The sequence below is a fragment of the Aegilops tauschii genome, chromosome 7, assembly GCF_002575655.3.
Source record: "Aegilops tauschii subsp. strangulata cultivar AL8/78 chromosome 7, Aet v6.0, whole genome shotgun sequence".
NCBI classification, from domain to species: Eukaryota; Viridiplantae; Streptophyta; class Magnoliopsida; order Poales; family Poaceae; genus Aegilops; species Aegilops tauschii.
In genome coordinates this window covers 483,375,742-483,397,541 of record NC_053041.3, presented here as the reverse complement: position 1 = coordinate 483,397,541, position 21,800 = coordinate 483,375,742, and positions in this window count along the sequence as shown.

Below are 21,800 nucleotides of genomic sequence, written 5' to 3'. Positions count from 1 at the left end.
GAAGGTCGTCGGGATGTGGATAGGTGGGCGGCGGGAGGCTGGATCCACCCACACTAGGGCAACGACGAAGGGATCGGAGGACCTCCCGCGCCGGTGCTCGGCCAGAGATAACGGTGCGGCCGGTAGTGGGTCTCCTCCCTCGCTGTCAAGGATGGCCTAAACGCTGCCCTCCTCCCCTTCACCGGCGGAGGGGGATACGTACGGATCTGTAACCAGCGGTGAGGATAGAAAGACAGTGTTTTTTGAAGGGAGAAAGACAGTGTTACCACCCCTATCTTGTTTAGATCTGGAGAGGATGAGAGTGTGTGAATAGAGCAACCCTAGACAGCAAAAGCGGAGGCTCCGGCCTATATATACGTAGTGGGGTAGTTTTCCTTTTTCACTCCATCAAAACAATCGTTAAAATTGTGTACGACGTGCCAGGTCACTGTTTTTTAGTTGTTGATTGTTTTTTGAGATAGCTACCCGCTTGTTCCAAGTGGTGTTACGGTGTGCTAGGTCACACTTTGTATCGTTCAAGTATGGTACAAGTCCCTCCATTAAATGAACAACCACCCCCTCGTAAAAATTGTGAACAAGCCCACGACTAAAATTACTGGAAACGTGGGTTGGCCCAACATGCATTATTATTTATATTTTCTACTCCCTCTGTTCCTAAATATAAGTCTTTTTTATTAGCCACACCAAAGACAAGAATTTTTTTATTAGCAGTGAACCCCACATGTCATAGACACAAAAAGTGTGGCAAGATTCCCTTAGGCAAGCCAAAGTGTGTCTAACAATTTGAGCAACTCAAGTTAGTTAAGTGTGGCAAGTGTGGGAAAAATAATGTGGCAACATAAGACAAACATAGTCACAATCCAAACAGCCCCGTAATTTTTTGTGACATGCATGAAAATTTGGTTAGTTAAACTTATAGTCAAAATTTGGCAAGGTGCATCAAATCAACACATGCAAGTATCAAAAGGGAAGTCACGGCATGCATGCATGCGTTGTACTCCCTCCATTTCCAAATATAAGTCTTTTTAGAGATTGCAACAAGTGACTACATACGAAGCAAAATATGTCTACATACATCCGTATGTTGTAGTCCATTTGAAATGTGTAAAAAGACTTATGTCGAGTGCAGTGCTTTGATGTGTCGCGTCAACTCGTACAAGACCGAGAAGTTTGATTACTACAACGCCCTCTCCCTCACGGACTGAGCTCCGGTGCCTTAACTGCACCTGCCTTTGGCTGCATGACAGGTGGGCCAACCACCTGTTGGGCCCACCTGGCATAGATGCAAAGGCAGGAGCAGTAAGTCAATGAAGCTGCGTCCCCCCCTGGCGCATGAGCGTGGTGGCTAGCAGGACTAGTAGGAGCTTTCGCTACACGCTATCTCTCGGCGTTCTGGGAATGGGGGTCCCGAGACTTGCCTGCCTGCGACCCACGGTGTGGCTCCACTCGCGGCCCAGTACGGCCCGTCCTCACCAGCTAATACTCAAGACCCTCGCGAGGGGCCAAGCCTCGCGAGGTGGACGACACAAGACCTCCTCGGGAGCGGCCTCACCAGGCTGGCTCGCGAGGGGTGGAGAGATCAAGGCAAGGCAAACCTCGCGAGGTTTGCCTGTGATGCAAGCCATGACGACCGCGACCAGGCGGGCGCCCGCGCGCGCAGTGTCCTTGTTTCCTCTTTGGTGCTAAAGGGGAAAGCGCAGGCGAGGAGTCCCGAGGCATCAAGCAAATGTTTCCATATCGGTGCAACGAGACCAAGACCAGCAGGACGGCAGGACGGAGGTCACCATGGAGCCCAAGACGGCGTCACCACCAGAGCCTTTGGCAGGCGAAGACCACTTTTGTGAGGATAAGCTGTACTAGCTGTCCCCCTTCAAACTTGGACGTTGTGGGATCCCTTCCCGCTCAATATTTGGGAAGAGGACCGCGGCTTCTATAAATAGTACTAACCACCTCCATAGCAAGGGGGGATCTTCCACCAGCTCACCAAGCACAAGAACACCTCACCTCAGGAGGCTGTTCTTCCCTTGTAACTGTTCATCCTCAGCCCGAGAGGCAATCCACCACACCACACTGGAGTAGGGTATTACACCACAACGGTGGCCCGAACCAGTATAAATCTCGTGTCCCTCTGTTCTTTGAGTTCGTCGAGCTAGGCCGTGAGATCCTTGAGCGAGCTAACCATCAAGGGAGAGAGAGATCTTCGTGTGCACCCCAGTGTTCAAACTTCAATGGTTTTGCCGGAACCCGAAATCCGACATTTGGTGCACGAGGTAGGGGTGCGCCGAAGCTTTCTTCCCATCGATCCACGCTCCATCGTCCCACAAGTTCCATGGCCGACGCTCGCCGGGCTCGTGCTGAGCGCCGGGCAGCCCTTGCTGCCCGCGTCGCCCAGATGGCTCCCGTCGGCGGGCCTCCCCATCGTTCTCCGTCGCCTGCCGCCAACGCCGCCATCGGCCCAGCGGGAAACGAGAGCAAGCGTCCTCGCTGCACCCCTCGGTGCGGCGGGATGGCCGCACCACCACCCCCTCGCTGACTCTGGCAGGCTCGTCGTCCCACGCTCGTCCCGGGCCCGTGGACGCGCAGGCCGCGATGCTCACAGCGCGTGAGCTCCTGCGCTACCGCCCAGTCGATGACCTCTACGAGGAGTGGCTGGACCGCATCGCCGAGCTCGTCAGTGCCGCTGGGGGCTCTCCTGCACTGTCTCTCTCGCTTCCTCGTCCACCCCCGCCCGCGGGCAACGTGGCCCACGGAGCGCCTTCGCCACCTCCGCGTCAAGACGTCGCCCTCGCACCAAGACGCGCGGCCCCTCGGCGTGATCCCCCGCGCCAGGTGCCTGCGCGTGAAGAAGGAAGCTGCCATGAGGTCCCTCGGCCACAGCAGGATGCCCCTGCACTCCCGGCACCACCACGTGAAGACCGTGCACCGCCCGTGGTGGCTATGCGCGGGTGTCGGGACCAGCCTCCGCAGCGAGCTCCAGCGACCACACCAGGCTGTCGCGCCTTCACCCCCGAGCTGCGCAGCGTCATCTGGCCCGGGAAGTTCACGCCCGACCTGCCACCGCGTTATGACGGCACCCCCGATCCCGCGGAGTTCTTGCAGCTCTACGAGCTGAGCATCGAGGCGGCCAACGGCGACGAAAAGGTGATGGCGAACTGGTTCCCCATGGCTCTCAAGGATGGAGCTCGTTCGTGGCTCCTGAACCTGCCCGCAGGATCCATCTCCTCCTGGGGCGAGATGCGTGATCGCTTCGTCGCCAACTTTCAGGGCACTCGCGACCGCCCTCTGGCCGCGGCTGATCTGCGCCGCATCAAGCAGCAACCCAGAGAAACCCTGCAGAAATACATCCAGCGCTTCAACTGCGCCCGCCTCAAGATCCCCAAGGTGACGGACGAGGCCATCATCTCCGCGTTTTCTGATGGCGTCCGCGACATTAGGATGAAGGAGGAGCTTGCTATCCATGAAGACCTGTGCACGGCCCTGGAGCTGTTCAACTTGGTGACCAAGTGCGCGAGAGCCGAGGAAGGGCGCCTCTCCCTCGTCGAGCTCCCGGCAGCAGAACCAGAAGACAAGAAGGCCAAGGTCAAGGATGTGAAGCGCAAGGGCACGGCCGTGCTCGCGGCCGAGCCGGAGGTGAAGCGTGGCCGCGACCACCCAGAGTCATCCAGGAGCAGCCGTCCGTTCTGTGCCTTCCACAACGTGCACATCCACAACACCAGCGACTGTCAAGAGCTCAGGGCCATTCGAGATGGACGCTTCGTTTGACGCCCCGAGCGCAATGACCGGGGCTACGACCGAGGAAGAGGACGTGGCGGAGGACGCTGGGACGACCATGGCCCACGCCAGGAGTGGCGCGACAGGCCTCGTGAGAACCACATGCAAGATCAGCCTCGCGAAGGCGCCTGGAGGGATCAGCCTCACGAGGACTGCCCCCAGGGCAACGCTGGTCTTCCTTTGCTGCCGCCACCACCAAGAAGGAACGACGACCACCATCAGGACGAGGGGGTTGGGGGCTTTCAGGAGCCGCGAGCTATCGCCTGCATCTTGGGCGGAGCACAAGCCCCAGCCTCTCAGCGAATCTTCAAGCAGTTTGCTCGCGAGGTGAACGTAGTCCTTCCCAGGCTCGAGGCCACGCTCCCGCTTAGGTGGTCCAAGTGCGCCATCACCTTCAGTTCGATAGATCAGCTCAAGTGCGCGGCCACTGCTGGCGGCCTCCCGATGCTTTGCTCACCCGTCATCAGCAACGTGCAAGTCACCAAGACCCTCATCGACGGCGGCGCAGGGCTTACCATCCTGTCCGTCGAGACGTTCGACAACCTTCAAGTGCCGTACGATCAGCTTTAGCCTACCAAGCCTTACTTAGGAGTGACCGACGGTTCCACCACGCCGATAGGGCAGGTCCGCGTCCCTGTCACATTCGGACAGCGCGACAACTACCGCACCGAGCTCATCGACTTCGACGTCGCTCACATCCGTCTGCCATACAATGCCGTCCTCGGGTATCCGGCCCTGGCCAAGTTCGTGGCAGTGACACACCACGGCTACAACATTGTCGGATCATGGGTTCTGGCAAAACCTTAAAGGTTCGAACACTGGGGTGCGCGCGAAGTTCTTTCCCTCCTACCGATCCACGTCCTAACTAGCTAAGATCTCGCGGACGAACTCGACAAACTCACAACACAAGGGACACCAGATTTATACTAGTTCGGGCCACCGTTGTGGTGTAATACCCTACTCCAGTGTGGTGGTGGTGGATTGCCTCTTGGGCTGATGATGAACAGTACAAGGGGAAGAACAGCCTCCTGAGGTTGAGGTGTTCTTGTGCTTGGTGTCTGGCTAAGGGTCGGGTGGATGCCTCCGAATGAGTTATCCCCTACGGTGGTGGCTAGTTCTACTTATATAGGCCCTGGTCCTCTCCCCAAATATTGAGAGGGAAGGGAGCCAACAACGGCCAATTTGGAAGGGGACAACTAGTACAGCTTATCCTGACAAAAGCAGTCTTCGCCTGCAAAAGGCTCTGGTGGTGACGCTGCCTTGGGCTCCATGGTGACCTCACTCTTGCCGTCTTGCTGGTCTTGGTCTCGTTGCACTGATATGGAAACCTTTTCTTGATGCCTCGGTACTCCACGCCTGCGCTTGCCTCCTTAGCACCAAAGAGAAACAAGGACACTGCGCGCGCTGCGCCCGCCTGGAGCACGACTAGATCGTCGTGGCTCACGTCACGAGAACCTCGCGAGGTGTGCCTTGCCTTGATCTCTCCGCCCCTCACGAACCAACCTGGTGAGGCCGCTCCTGAGGAGGTCTTTTGTCGCCCGCCTCGCGAGGCTTGGCCCCTCGCGAGGGTCTTGAATGCCTTGTTGATGAAGATGGGCCGTACAGGCCTGCCAGCACAGCCACACCGTGGGCCGCAGGCAGGCAAGTCTGGGGACCCCCATTCCTAGCACGCCGATAGTAGCCCCCGGGCCCAAGGCGCGCTCGGGCTTGGCTTTGAGGCGAAGCCAAAGGTCAAGTGCGGAGCGCCGCGGGCCCCAAAAGCCCGCGGCCTTAGTCGAGGTGTGGCGGTTGATTGGACGTTGGAATCTCCGCTTCCCCATGCCGCCTCGGCAACTACCCGACTTGACACGTCTCTGGGACATGCAAGGGAAAACCATCATTACCTGTGATCGTGGGAGGCGCCGGTTGGCCTTCTCCCGCTATAAATGGGGAGGGGGGCAAAGCCCCCGTCGTCCATCTCTTCCCAGCCCGCTTGCTTCTTCCTCCTTGCTCCTCTGCTAGCAACAATGGCCCTGTCGAAGAGGTTCTCTGCCACGGACAAGATGAAGGCCCCCCGCGAGGGGCCCGGCTCCCCTGTGCCCAAGCGTGGATCCAGCCATCCTCGTAAGCATAGCTCGACCCCCGCCGCGGCCCCCCGCTCCCGGGGTGGCACCGCTGGGCGTGGCAGGGGTCGCTCCGGTCGCGGCAGCCCCGTCGATGAAGGGAGACGCGCCGTGGTTGTGCGGCCTCCCCGGCCGCGCTTCCACTCGGCCGAGGTGTTGCCTGAGTTCGTTGTCTGGTCGGAGGATCCGGCCGGCAACTGGCTTCAGCTTTCGCGCTTCTTTGCCGACGAGCTGCCGGCCTCCGGTCCAGGTGGGCTCTGGCTGCAGGCGGACGGTTGCTGCAGCAGGGCTTCTTGGGTTGTGGTCGAGGTCTCCGTCGCGGGCAACATAGCCCTGGCCCACGGTTGGCAGACGTTCGCCCGCGCGCGCAGCCTGGGCAGGCGGTGCACCCTACATTTCAAGTACGACGGTGATGCGACCCTCTACGTGAGGGTGTTTGGGGAAGATGGTCGCCGTGCTGGGTGCTGCCCCGAGGTGAACGACGGCGAGGAGGTGCTCGGCCTTGGCGACGGCCGCGACGAGGACGAGGGCGAGCCCGCCGGCCGTGCCTCATCCAGTTATGATGGCTCTTCTCTCGGCGACAACTCCAGCAGCAGCGGCTACGACCAGCCGCCATGCCGCCGTGCTCTTTTCGAAGGTGGTAGCGGGTCGTCTCGTCGCCGCGCCTCCGTGAAGCGCGAGAAGGGAGCAGGCTAAGCTCGGGACGTTGCCAGGGACTTCCCCCGTGGACCGCTGCAGGGGCGTGCGCCGCTTTGTTTTGTTCTTCTTTTCTTTCCTGCATCAAGAATGAAACCAGTGTGGTCCCGGAGGGGCGTGTATCGAACTATGATTCCTCAATCATTATGCTATGCTTGTTGTTTCCGTGCTGTGTTGTTATCTTGTGTAGAGATAACTTAGCTTGGCGCATTCGGGGCAGCCTCCTCTTCACGAGGCACTTGTTTCCTCGTGCCCGTCTTGACTTAGTGGTCGCTGAGGAACTGCAGAAAATTCGTTAGGAAGCTCGCTAGGAGACTTATCGTTCACCCAAGCCTACATCCAGAGCTTCATATCGCGGTACCCGAGGGGCACGGATTAGGAGAGATACGCCAGCTTGTGGGCTCGAACGAGGGTGCCTCGCGAGAAAGCAGATGGAAAGGCAGAGAGAAGGAAAAGCGCTCGCGAGTGCACCTGCCTAGCCCCCTCGCGAGGTATGCGAGAGAGAGAACGCAAGCGAACTGAAGTCGGAAACAGTGGCAAAAGGCATCAGAACCAAATCAGCAAGGAACACCAGAAGCAAACTTCGATTAAAAGAAGAGGAGCCAACTACGGAAAGCAAATGAAAAAGCCGCGTCCGGCACCTAGTCTAGTCTTCAAGTCTTCTCACCAGCGCGGAGCTAAGTGCTGCCACTAAGACGTGGGAGGGAGCCCCCGAGGCCCGAGGGTGGCACTCATGAGACTCCGGGGCGTGTACAGCCCCACTCATTATTACGTGAGAGTGTCACGGGCGGCGATTCTTCACAGGAACCGGGCCTTCTTCACAGGCACTGGGCCTTGCTTCATGGGTAGAACTTCCGGAGGTGCTGGATGTTCCAGGCGTTCTGGATGGGCACCCCGTCCTGTGGCTCCAGGCGCGCGGCGCCGGGCCTGGAGACATGGACGACCTTGAGCGGGCCCTCCCACATGGGTGAGAGCTTATGCAGCCCTTCCCTAAAGAGGACCCGCCTAAGGACAAGGTCACCCATCTCGAGCATCCTGGAGCGGATGTTGCGGCAGTGGTATCGCCGCAGCGCCTGCTGGTACCTTGCCGCCCTTAGTGCAGCTTCGCGGCGATGTTCCTCCCCCAGCACGAGGTCCATCCCTCGCGTGGCGTCCTACTGTGTTTCATCAAACGCCAGGACCCGTGCGGAGCGATGCTTGACTTCGTGAGGGAGGAAAACTTCGGCTCCGTAGACGAGGAAGAACGGGGTCTCGCCCATCGGCTTGGTGGCGGTGGTGCGGATGGACCATAGTATGGACTGGAGCTCGTCGTGCCAGCCCTTGCCGCAGGCCTCGAGCTTCTTCTTGAAGGTCCTGGTCTTGAGGCCCCTCAGGACCTCTGCGTTGGCACGTTCGGCCTGACCATTGCTCCTGGGGTGCGCCACCGAAGCGTAGCAGATCTGCGTTCCAAGGTTAGCACAGTATGTTTTGAAGATGTTACTAGTGAACTGCGAGCCGTTGTCGGTGATGATGCGGTTGGGGACCCCGAAGCGGCTCACGAGACCCTTGATGAACTTGACTGTGGAGCTAGCGGGGATCGTGCGGACGGCTTCCACCTCCGCCCACTTGGTGAACTTGTCGACGACGACATAGAGGTAGCGGTAGCCCCCAGGCGCTCGAGGGAACGGGCCCAAGATATCCAGCCCCCAGACCGCGAATGGCCATGTGAGTGGGATAGTCTGGAGGCCCTGAGCTGGCTGATGGAGCTGCTTGGCGTGGAACTGGCAGGCTTCACAGGACTTCACCAGCTCGGCTGCATCGTTGAGCACCGTGGGCCAATAGAATCAGCTGCGGAATACCTTGCCGACGAGGGTCCGTGATGATGAGTGGTGCCCGCAGTCCCTGCCGTGTATGTCAGTTAGCAACTCCTTCCCCTGGTCTCTGGAAATGCAACATAGTGAAACATCATTCGGTCGCTTCCTATACAACTCACCGTCCTGGATGCAGTATGCCGTGGCTTGCCGGGCCACGCGCTCTGCGTCCTCCTCCTTCTCCGGCAGCGCCCCTTGCATCAGATATTCCCTGAATTCCTTGGTCCAGCATCCCTCCCGGGGCTCGAGCGCCAAGAGTAGGCGTGCTCCCGAAATCGGGCCACAGGCTGGTGCTCCTATGGCAGGCGGCTGCGGGATCTCCTCCCGAGGCTGAGCTGTCCTTGAAAGTGGTGGCATTGTTGACGGCTTCAAGAGCCGCTCCTAGAAGACGCCAGACTCTTGGGGCTGCCGCTTGGACGCGCTCTTAGCGATGTCGTCAGCTTCCTTGTTGGTGCCCCGGGGCACGTGCTGCAACTCCAAGCCCAGGAACTGCTTCTCCATGTTGCGCACCTCCGCGATGTATGCCTCCATGTGCTCGTCCTTCGGCTCGTATATCTTGTCAGAGAAGTTGACGAGGAGTTGTGAGTCGCCCCTAACGGTGAGGCGCTTCACCCCCAGAGCTGTCGCGGCCTTCAGGCCAGCTATGAGGCCTTCGTATTCTGCGATGTTGTTGGGGACCTTCTCGCCCTGCTGGAAGTAGAGTTGTACAGCGTAGTAGAGCTTGTCTTGAGTGGGCAAGACGAGTACTGCTCCAGCCCCCGTGCCCTGGTGCGCGAAGGCCCCATCGAAATACATGACCCAGCCATCGGGCGCCTCACTTCTCGGCGAGGTGGACCGGTCCTCTCCTACTTCCAGCATCGAGGCATCCGCCCATTCTGCCACGAAATCAGCGAGTGCAGCTCCCTTGATGACCCTGATAGTGCTGAACTCCAACTGGAATGCCTGCAACTCTATGTTCCACAAAGCAACCCTTCCAGCAGAGTTGGGGCTCTTGAGCACTCTCTCCAAAGGGTAGGCTGAAATGACCTTTATGGGGTGGCCCTGGAAGTAGTGTCGCAACTTGCGCGAGGCCACCAAGAGCACAAGAAGGAGCTTTTGGGGCATGGGGTATCGTGCCCTTGCGTCCCGTAACACCGTGCTGACGAAATACACCGGGTGCTTGACGAGGGCTGGCACGTCGGTGAGGCTCGTGCCTTGCAGAAGCTGGGACGTCTCCTGAGGTGGTGGAACTCCTGACGTGTGATCGCTTGTGGCAATCTCGGTGACGTCGTCCTGCCGAGCTTGGTCTTCTGTTGATGCCGCTACGGCTCCTGCTGCGCCTTCCTGATCTTGCGTCATCCCGGTTGGCGGCACAGCTTGGCGCGGCGCGCCCTTGGCTTGGTGCTCCTCCTGAACCGCCACCAGCGCTGCGCTGGTGGAGTATGGGGTGGCGGCTAGATAGAGTACTAGAGGCTCGAGAGGTCATGGCGCCACCATCACCGGAGGGCTGGTCAGGTATCTCTTGAGGTCTTGAAAAGCTCGGTCGACCTTCGTGGTCCACTCGAATGGGCCCTTCTTCTCCATCAGCTTGAAGAAGGGTAGGGCGCGCTCTCCCAGCTTGGAGATGAAGCGCCCCAACACAGTTACCCGACCGGCCAGCTTCTGCATTTCCTTGAGGGTCCGCGGTGGGCTCATGTCCTCAATGGCCTTGATCTTTTCCGGGTTAGCCTCGATCCCTCTGTGGGACACGAGGAATCCCAGCAGCTTGCAGGAAGGGACACCGAACACGCACTTTTCTGGGTTAAGTCGCAAGTTCACCTGGCGCATGCTCGCGAAGGTCTCCTCTAGGTCTTGGATCAGGGTTCTTGCCTCCCGAGACTTCACCACAATGTCGTCGACGTAGGCCTCCGTGCTTCTCCCGAGCTGCCATCCTAAGGTGATGCACATCAACCGCTGAAAGGCCGCGCCCGCATTGTGCAGTTTGAAGGGCATGCAGGTGTAGCAGTACACCCCGCCTGGGGTCAAGAAGGCTGTCTTCTCTACATCTTCTACCGCCATCTTGATCTGGTGGTACCTTGAGAATGCATCCAGGAAGCACAGCAGGTCGCACTCGGCGGTGGAGTCGACGATCTGGTCGATGCGCGGGAGCGGGAACGGATCTTGGGGGCATGCCTTGTTGAGGTTGGTGAAGTCGACGCACATTCGCTCCTTCCCACATTTCTTCGGTACCACGACCGGGTTCGCCAGCCATTCGGGGTACCGAACCTCGCGAATGGTACCCGCTGCCTCCAACTTGCGGGTCTCTTGGACAATGAAGGCCTGCTTCTCCGTGGACTGTTGTCTCGCTCGCTGCTTCACCGGGTGCACGTTGGGGCACTCCCTCAATTGGTGTTGAATCACTTCTCTCGAGACCCCCATCGGCTGCTTGGGCTCCCATGCGAATATTTCCATGTTTGCGCGCAAGAACTTCACCAACGCTTCCTCTTGGCCTGGGTTGAGGTCAGCACCTATGGTGAAGGTGGCCCCCAAGGATCCGTCTTCATCGACCGGCACCTGCTTGGTTTCCGCCTTGTCTTGGGTGAACAATTGCTTCTTTTTGGTTGGTGCCGCTCCCTTCGGCTCGGTGGCGCCTGCGTCGGCGGGCTGCGCCGCCGCGGCGGTCTTGAAGGCAAGCTTGAGCGTTGCTAGGGCCTCCTTGGCGCCCCCCTTGATGGTGAGGACGCCCTTACTTCTAGGCATCTTCATGAGGTTGTAGGCCGGATGGGTTGCTGCCATGAACTGGGCCAGTGCTAGGTACCCGAGGATGGCGTTGTACGGAAGGCTGATGCGGGCGATGTTGAAGTCGACCAGTTCGGTGCGGTACTTGTCGCACATGCCGAAGGTGACGGGGAGGCAGATCTGCCCCAAGGAGTGGGCGGTGCCGCTGCCAACTCCTGAGAAAGGCTTGCTGAGGCAGAGCCGCTCGAGCGGCACATGAAGAAGGCTGAAGGCCTCCACGGAGAGCACATTGAGGCCGGCGCCGCCGTCGATGAGGGTCTTGGTGATGGCCACGTTGCAGATGGTTGGCGTGCAGAGCATTGGGAGCATACCCGTGTCGGTGGTGGTGATGGGGTGGTCTTCTGAGTCGAAGGTGAGGTCGGCTTTGGGCGCAGCCCAGCCCGGTGGAGCCCCCGAGCGGTTGGAGGCGGCGCTGATCTGGCGAAGGAATGGCTTGACATGGCGATCTGAAGGTGGCGCTTGAGAGCCTCCTAGCAGCGCCGCGACCGCGTGGTGCGCTGGTGCCGCGTAGCGCGTAGTGAAGAGGTCACGCAGCTCCACCCAAGATGCCATCATGGATCCGGGTAGGTTGAGCAGCCAGGCGCGCGGCGCGCCAGTGAGGGCCATGGGAAACCAGTTGGCCATGACCTTGTTGTCGCCCCCAGCCACGAGGACGGCTTCCTCGTACGCCCGCAGGAAAGCCGTCGGGTCCGCCGCGCCATCGTAGCATGACGGCATCTCCGGCTTGAACTTGGGTGGCCACTGCACCCGCCGTAAGGCAGGGGCCAGGGCTCGGAGACCCCCCGGCCCCGTCGTCAGCGTCGGCCGTCGTAGCCGGTAGCGAGGCGCCCGCCATGAGGGCGGAGCGCGGTGGTGGCGGAGCGTAGATTGCCGAAGGGAAGGCTAGGGCACACCCCTACCTGGCGCGCCAAATGTCGGATCGCGGGTTCCGGCAAAACCCTTAAGGTTCGAACACTGGGGTGCGCGCGAAGTTCTTTCCCTCCTACCGATCCACGTCCTAACTAGCTAAGATCTCGCGGATGAACTCGACAAACTCACAACACAAGGGAGACAAGATTTATACTGGTTTGGGCCACCGTTGTGGTGTAATACCCTACTCCAGTGTGGTGGTGGTGGATTGGCTGTTGGGCTGATGATGAACAGTACAAGGGGAAGAACAGCCTCCTGAGGTTGAGGTGTTCTTGTGCTTGGTGTGTGGCTAAGGGTCGGGTGACATGCCTCCGAATGAGTTATCCCCTACGGTGGTGGCTAGTTCTACTTATATAGGCCCTGGTCCTCTCCCCAAATATTGAGCGAGAAGGGAGCCAACAACGACCAATTTGAAAGGGGACAGCTAGTACAAGTTATCCTGACAAAAGCAGTCTTCGCCTGCAAAAGGCTCTGGTGGTGACCCCGCCTTGGGCTCCATGGTGACCTCCGTCTTGCCGTCCTGCTGGTCTTGGTCTCGTTGCACCGATATGGAAACCTTTTCTTGATGCCTCGGTACTTCGCACCTGCGCTTGCCTCCTTAGCACCAAAGAGGAAACAAGGACACTACGCGCGCTGTTCCCGCCTGGCGCCCGCCTGACCTTGATCGTCATGGCTCACATCACGAGAACCTCGTGATGTGTGCCCTGCCTTGATCTCTCCGCCCCTCACGAGCCAACCTGGTGAGGCCGCTCCTGAGGAGGTCTTGTGTCGCCCGCCTCGCGAGGCTTGTCCCCTCGCGAGGGTCTTGAATGTCTTGTTGATGAAGATGGGTCGTACAGGCCTGCTAGCACAGCCATGCCGTGGGCCGCAGACAGGCAAGTCTGGGGACCCCCGTTCCTAGAATGCCGACAAACGTCCTCAAGATGCCAGGGAGCGGCGGAATCATCACTGTCCTGTGCGAAGAAAGAGATGCGGTGTGCTCCCTCAAGCGTGCCTTCCAAGCTGTGTCAATCGAAGACCCCGACAGCAATGCAGCACAGTACCCTCCTGAGGCCGTCCCCAGGAAGAAGAAGCAACTGCTCCATGCAGGGCCTCAGGAGAGCGGCATCCCTAGAAGCACCACTTCAGGACCAGCACCCACGGATGGGGTGCCTCCCTCTCGCGCATAGGAAGGCGCGCCCGGTGCCCTCCTCGGGCAAGACTTGGGGGCTCTCTTCTGGAGGGCCTCAGACCTCGCCAAGGTCACGAGGGAGGCGCTCGGGCACCACGTGGAGGCGTGCTTTGCAACATGTTTCCCTCAGGAGGACCGGACGAGGAGCGCCCGTTGCTCAGGAGTTCATTGCCAAGACCACTCAAGAACTGCAGGATGCAAGAGCCATGCGCGGCGACCGCCACCTACCTAGCACTGCTCCCCATCCAGGAGAGGATGGCGGGCTGCGTGTCTGCATCGACATCCCAGGGCTCAACCGGGTTGCGTCTGAGATGCTTTTCTAGCCTTCGCGCGTGGGACGCTATGAGGGCCCACCCCACATCTACGTTCGCATGCCTTTTGGCCTGCCGAGCGTGGCGTTCGCCTTCCAGCGCAACCCGCGGAGCATCTTGGCGGCTCAGGAGGCCAGGCATCACGCAGTCCTGGCGGAGATGGGGACAGTCCTCAAGGAACCGCCCAGACCCCTAGAGCCTCCCGAGGCTCAGGGCCCCGGTGGCTCGTGAGGAACAACCCCTTCATCGTGCATCTTCAGCTGCCCCAACATCTCTTCAACAACTAAACCAGGTGACATTTTCCAAGTTCATTTAGCTGGGAGCGCCCCTCGGGCTGCATCATTCCCAGGCCGCGTGGGTCCGTCCCTGTGGCAGGTATCCCTTTACATCTTTAGCTTACCTTGTTGGGGGCGACCCTCGGGCCGCATCATCCCGAAGCCGCTCGGGTCCAGCCCAGTGGCATGTATCGTTCTTGCATTTACCTAAGCGAGCTCGCCTTCCATGCATAATCTATCTATGGTTATCGCCTGCTTGATTGCCGCCCACCATGGGAGCCGCGCGCCGATCGTCTTTCTTTAGGGCCCTTCGCATAAGAAGGCTAGGCACGGCGTCTGTGCTTGGGCCCGTCCCTGCAGCGTCGATAAATCCAACGGCTGAGCTCTGTCTGATGGGCCGGCCCCGTTCACGTCACCTCCTTGGGTCATTGGTGCTTGGCCTTCTCACGCGATAACCTCAGGAGATTCGTTCGGTGCAGGTTGTCTAACCATCTCGCAGGACCACCACAGCCATCAAGAATCAAGACCAGGTGCAACCCGCCTTGAGGTAGGGCCTCGTGAGTCCCGTGATGGCTCACGAGTGCCCAGACACACCTCGTCTAGCCCTGTCGTGCAAGCCACGTGTCAGGGTGGGGCTGTACACGCCCTGGGGGCTCTCCACAGTTGGGAGTCCCCTCCCACGTACCAGTGGAAGCCCCATGCTCCGCGCTGGCCGTCGACACTGCCGAGGAGCGGCTATGCCCGTGCAAGTGCGGAAGCGCTATGCTCCACGCTGGTGATAAACAACTGAGGGCGGCCTCGCGGCCGTATCAACCTCAAGGAGCCCTTGAGCTTAGTGTGTGGCCTCATCGCAACACCTCCCCTCGGGAGAGTCGCGCGAGGGGGCTGGGCACGGGGGCTGCGCTCGGGGTCACGCCCAAGCATATGCCACCCAGCCAGGTGTAGGGGAACGCGACAGAAAACAAAAATTTTCCGACATACGCACCAGCCCAGGACCACTATGGAGACTGCATACATGGTTTGATCTTTTTCGTTACCGACTCGTAGCGCAGCGGGAAGTAGAGTCGATGACGATCGGCGGTGCAGATCCCCGCAGCTAGGATTTACAACCTCCCAACCGCGAGGATGTATACCCTCATCTGCTCCTCAGACAGCCCTCCGGGAGGCGGTCGAACAGCCCCCCGGACGGTGTCGCGGACAGCCCTTCGGGAGGACCTTCGAAACTCGAACGGTCACTCGGACAGCCCTTCGGGAGAACCTTCGAAACTCGGACGGTCACACGGACAGCCCTTCGGGAGGCACTCACGAACTAAGACCGAAACTACGATCTCTCTACAGAGTTGCACACATACGGTGTCATCTATCCGGCAGGGCTTCGCCATCCAGAACTAGTTCCTACCGGAACCCAGACAACCTTACGGCTCTACGAAACTCTTTTCGTGGGAGGGAGAGAAGAAGCCAGATAATGCATGGCATGTGTATGAGAGCAAGGGATGAGTGTGGAGGGCTGCCCCTCCACCTCTGTTTATAGGAAATCCCAAGGGGGTAGGGTAGTTTCACAAAAAACCCAAAATGCACATGAATGAAGTCCTTCCACAAGGACCTAGGAGTGAAACCAAGGAACAAGAGGGTCCCCAAGGGGGGATACCCCATGTGGCCGGCCACACCCCCATGAGGGGCCCAAAAAATGGCTCCTATCCATCCATGTCATCCCCAAGATCTTTTGGAGCAAAGCCCCAAAAGGTGGCTTTCCATAAAGTAACCATCAAGCTGATTTTCACTATTCACGACGACATTTTTCAGCGTCTGATCGAACTGAAAATATTTATGTGGGCTAAGAACATTTCCAGTACCCACTAAAATGATTTTCAACGTGTTCTGAAACAATTCCGGTTTTAGTGATTTTCATCTGCGAAACGCATCTGAAGTGGCTCCGGCAGCTCCGGAACATTTCCGGTTTTTATCTCAGAAAATTCCAAAAAGCTTCCAGAATGATTCTGGCATCCTCCAAGAATTATCAGGCATGTGCCGAAACCAATTTGACTTAATGGTGTATCCCGAAACAACTTGTTGGTATCATCGAAACTTATCCGATGACCTCTCTCTGCGGTACGATTCCGCTGTCCGAAACTTTTCGGTGTCCGAAACTTTTTCGGTGATTTTCTCTCAGACTCCCTGTCTAGTATTCAGCAGATAGATGACCCTTAAGCGTGTGACCCTATAGGTTCGGTGAAGTATAGACATGACCCGGAACCCCTTCCGATCAATGATCAACATCGGAGACGTGGACACCCATATTGACCCCTATACCCACACGAATAAATATTCGAGTGAACCTCCAGTTGCCGTCTGCTATTCCTGTTGCTTCGCGATATGTTAAAAATACCCGAGGTGAGACATGTTGGCATTCCCGTGGATCAACAACTTGTCCACTATGCTAGTTACCTCGTTACCGGTATTGTTCTCTTTTCTCGTTATCATGTTCCGGCATCCCTGTGATCAAATCACAAAGTGTCTGGCCAGACGATGATGGATACCGTAACACCGAGAGGGCCCAGAGATATCTCTCCATCGTCGGAGGAGCAAATCCCAATCTTGAGCTATCAAGTTACTTGACACACTTTTCCATGAACGCGTAAGCCGCCGTAATAGCCACCCATTTACGGATGACGTATAACAAACCCCAAAGTTCATGAAGCAAGCATGAAGAAACTCGATACTCTCATGGTCTAAGGAATCATGCAAACGTTAACCATCTCTGTGTTATGTACCAATAAACTTGTGACGAATGAATCTCATAGCATAACATCAATCCGGGTCGATTCAACACAAATGTTCTCTTAACATTGTGCCCTCAAAGTTGTTGGCATAGACATGCCCATGACCAGGAAAACAGAATCATCATGCAACACTTGAGCTAGTCTTAGAGGCCAGACTAGGAATACTTCTTACCGTTTATTATTCCACACGTGCATATGAGTCTTCCTCCGAGCCTCGTGGATATTGCAGACTCGAGAATCATTGCAGTTATAGCATGGAACATAAACATAATTATGAACTCGGAGATAAATAATATCATTTATTATTGCCTCTAGGGCATATCTCCTACAGACTCCCACTTGCACTAGAGTCAATAATCTAGCTTATGCTAATGCACTTCACACCTATGGCATACTGGTGTAAAAAATGTTTCGCATGTGGTATAGCCTGATGTCCATCGGATCTGACAATTTCAGCTCCGTGTGTATCTCTGCATATCCTCGCATTTTCATGCTTTCACAAAATTCATATTTTGTGTGGACTTGGCGTTGTATGTATGTGAATCATAGGTCGAACCTAGATTCCTCAGACTGAGTTATGGAGCAACTACCTGCAGTAGTGTCCCATTGACAAAAGCCATCTTGGAACCATACTAAGTTCATGAATGAACTATATGATTCAACATCTTCTTTTGTCGCTTCTAAAGCGTCGACATACTTAGCCCTTGTTATAGAATTCGCCACAGTAACTAGTTTGAACAAATTCCAACTAACTGTGCCACCACATTGTGTGTTACACAAAACCCTTAATTTAAATCGAAAATCGCCTGGAGAAAAGATGAAGACTCTATCGATGTAACACTTTACAACGAACTCTTCATGATCTCTGCTTGCGAGAAAACCATGTCATCAGTACTTACTCTAGTACTCTGTGACATCTTTCACTGTTGTCCCATGATCAGTAATTTGATCACTTTGGTATCCATACTCGCAACACCTTGGGAGTATCGGACATATCTGGTTGTTTTACATACCATGGAATACATGATTAATCCAAACACAAAAGTGTGTGGAATCTGTATCATGTATTTTGCTCATCAGTGTTTTGGGACACCGAGTCTTGCAAAAAACTCTTCCATGTGACTCCGGCAAGAGTCACTCCTTGGCGGTTTTAAATGCTAAAAGGTTTTAGCACCTTGTCAATATGTATTCATTGCTTAGCCCTATTAGGTAAATCTATCTCCATAGATCATTATGCCTAATATTGAGGCTATTTAGCCTAAGCACTTCATTAAAAAACTAATTTCAAATGAAGTCCTAATTCGTGTCAAGAAATTTATTTCCAATTAACAATGTGTCAAGCACACAAGGTTTTTAGAAATATTATTACGCTCCCACTTACTTTCTTGAATTACAAGCATCTTCGTTACCCATTGATGAAGTCAAACCCCTTTGACCATTTCATCAAAGCACGAAGATTCCAACTCCATTTTGCTCTCTTCTGTCCATCGCTGGAACTCTGAAGTTTGCACCTTTACTAGCATCCTCTGGATAGACAAAATGCCTTGGACTGTAACACATGCAAGTCCTTGGTTTCATTTCCATCAGATGGAAATCCTATTGTCATCCATGTTTCATATGTCATGATTGAAATATGTATTAATTGCTAGTTCAACCCGTACCGACTTTAAGCATCGCTATGATGAAAACAACCTCATCGTAGTCAACTCTTGAACTTGTTATTTCAACAAGTCGAGCTATATGGATAAAACATTTTTATCCGTATCGGTTTTAAGTTCCATAAATATTCGTTAGACTCTAAGTCTTCCGAAAGGTGTATCAAGGTTTTAATCTTGAATCACTTATATGGAAACTAACTCGGGTTGTATTGGCATTTAGCCAATTCCGGAGTCAGGGCCCATCAACGCTTCCTTGTGTAGCGTAGGTATAATGTTGTCTAACAACAATATCTCGTTTGCGCACCTGAGAGGTTTGCACGAGCCTTGCCTACGTGGTTCAGCTGCAAGTTCGACCGAAGTTCATACATTTTATTGTAGAGACTTCTGTATCAGTCGCAGTAGGAAACTCTGGAATTTCTTCCAAGGTCTCTTTCCTTTGATCTGATGAAGATACTGTTTATCTCGTCGAGTTGCACTATTCTCCCACTCACCTTTTAGAAAGAACCATTCTCTTTAAAAGCACACCGTTTCGCGGCAAAACTATTTGCCTCGGTATAGTGAGGGAGGAATACCCATCATTTTGGTATAACCTACAAAGTAGCACTTGTCTGATTTGGAATAGGTTTGTAACCTTTTACAAAAGCCCCATATTCCAAATGTTAAGAAAAGATATAACATGGTTGGGCGTACCATACCATGGCTTCATTTCAACAGACCCGATGTAGCTCTTTTCAGTGTAAAAGCCGCAGTCTCTAAAGCATCACTTTAAAAGGGATAATGGAAAATTTATTTATGTCATCTTTGACCTTACCATGTCATAAATGGTTTGATTACATCTCCACGGACTTTCCACTTGCAGTGGTGTTCCGGGAGGTGCAAGTTTATGAAACCCCTTTCACAACTCATCAGACATTCGCTAAACATGTAACTCAAATATTCCTTTGTGCAATCAAATTGCAGAAACATAATTTTCTTGTTACAATAACTTCTACTTCATTTTTGAGAACCTTTCGAATGATTTCAAAAGATCCAGACTTACGTCTCATCAAGTAAATATCCATATATCTACTTGAGTCATTTCTGAAGATAAATAAATCCACCACTAACAACACTTATCGGACTACACACATCAAATGTATGATCACTAATAAGTTTGTTGTTCATTCCTTATGGCCTGTGAACGGTATTTTAGTCACTTCACTTTTCGGAGGAAAGTTGCAAGTGTCAGATGATTCAAAATCAAAAAGACTTCAAAATCCATCATAATGGAATTTTCCATGCGGGTTTCTCCAATGTGACCAAATGTAGTGCCACACTTGTGTGGTATTCTTTTAGTCTTGCGACATTTAGCCTCAGTGTTATGGATGTATCATATTACCCTCAATATTCATAACATACGACCCATCAATGACGGAAGTATGGCCCTCATGTTATTCATAATACTTAACAACAATTGTTGTTTTTATGAACAACTCTTTTGCAACAAACATTGTGCAATGGGCTAGAGTGTATGAAACTCTAAAATGAATTATGAAAGTAAACCCAGAGGTATTGTATTATTATCAATATTCATAACATACATCTCATTCATAATGAAAGTATGGCCCTTGTGTTATTCATAACATCGAACATAAAAAGTTCTCTTATGAACAAACTTCTTGCAAGATACCATATGCAATGGGATAGAGTTTGTAAAACTCTAAATGAATTATGAAAATAAATACAGACGGCAATACACCGATGGAAGGTATAGTAACATTTACTATGTTCCCTGTGTATACCTTAACCTCATTTCTAGCTAGTCTTTCAGGCCATAGTAGTTCTTACATCGAGTTGCAACAGAATGCAATCGAGCGGGCATTTTTGTGATGAACTCACAATACCCAAGAATTAGTGATTAACATGTTTAACCATAATTCGCAAGAACTATATCTTTGACCAGCCTTCTATACATCAAAAACTTGTATGACATTCATACATGAGCTGGATATTCCAGTCTTCTTTGCTTTTGCCTTTATACTTCTAGCAGTTGAACTTTTAGTATTTCTCCTACTCTCAGAAGAAGCACCCAACTTAAGAGTGGCATTAGCCCCGGACTTCCTAGGCGTCTAAGTCATACTAACACCCTTTGGACACTTCCTTTCTCTTTAAGTTGTTGTTTTATTCACCTTTCATTATATGACAGGCGTTCTTCTGGATCCCTTTCCCAACAGTCAAATGCATAGTAAACACTTTTACTAATACTTGCAAACAAACATTGCTTTGTTTGTATCTGAAAATAATTTTTAGTTCCATGAATATCATATAACTATCCCAACTTTCGAAGTTTGGGTTTCATGGAAGCAAACACATTCCACTTGACCGTAACAGAATTCTAGCTTTTGGATCGAAGGACGAGAGTCACATGATCCATAGCATTAGCGGGAGGATACGGAAAGCATGCGATAGGACAAAGTCCTTCTCGGCACTTTTGAGGACAATCCTCACATTACGTTACCAAACGTAAAGTTTTAACCAGATATTTAACAGCTATTCAATTTTAACAGGGAAGGTGGAAACGCGAGCCATTATTCTACAACTATTTTGCAAGAAACATATAGACAGTGTTCATAATTAATTGCACTGAGAATTAAACATGTTAATTCAACAGTGCGCTCGCACTCAAATCAATATCTCTCATAATTGATTTAGAGTGATTCGAGATCCATATTTCTATTCGATGCCATTGACGGGTTCATCACTGATGACACGAATTTCAATTGGTAGGCCAACTTGCCGATCACATCTCTATGTGATTCTTGTTCATCTTTCGATGGGCGTGTTCCGAGCTCAGGACTCTCCTGCCTGAACGTCAAAGACAACCAAGTGATCTTGCTGCGAGGTCTGACCTCACCCGCCTCATTCCTCTCGATTCGTTCGTGCTCATGTGTACATGGCGCACCCCGAAAAGATACGAATTTCAGATGGTGCTACACTTGGGTGAACACTAACTACTTTGATATTTTAAGTGAGAGATCACCCTAATAAAAAGCGACTACCGCGCAATCAAGAAGGGTGCATCATAAGGGATAAACATCTCAGGCAATTCATAATAGCATGATATGGTATAGCCCTTTCTGACGGAGAAGTATTTCATTTCTTCGTCTTCGGCATTCGCGTCGGTTTTCACCTTCACGAAGATTGCCACCACCTTGTCGATGCACCAGATAATATTGCTATCTCTATAGCTAATAAAATAAGTGCATTACTTAAGGTTGACACGCAGGTCATTAAAGTGACAATCATATGGCTCCAGCCATCATGCCAAATCATGACACACAGGTCATGTTAATTACATCATGTAGTCATCTCATACATAATCAAATTGAATATGAGAATTGCCATACCACATCACATGCACATCCTGCAAAACCAAGTTAGACGCCTCTAATCGGTTTACGCAAAATTTTATTTTCCGTGGCTTCTAAGGTTTTGACTTAAACCGCAGCTACCAACATTTTATCATCAAGTATGATTATTC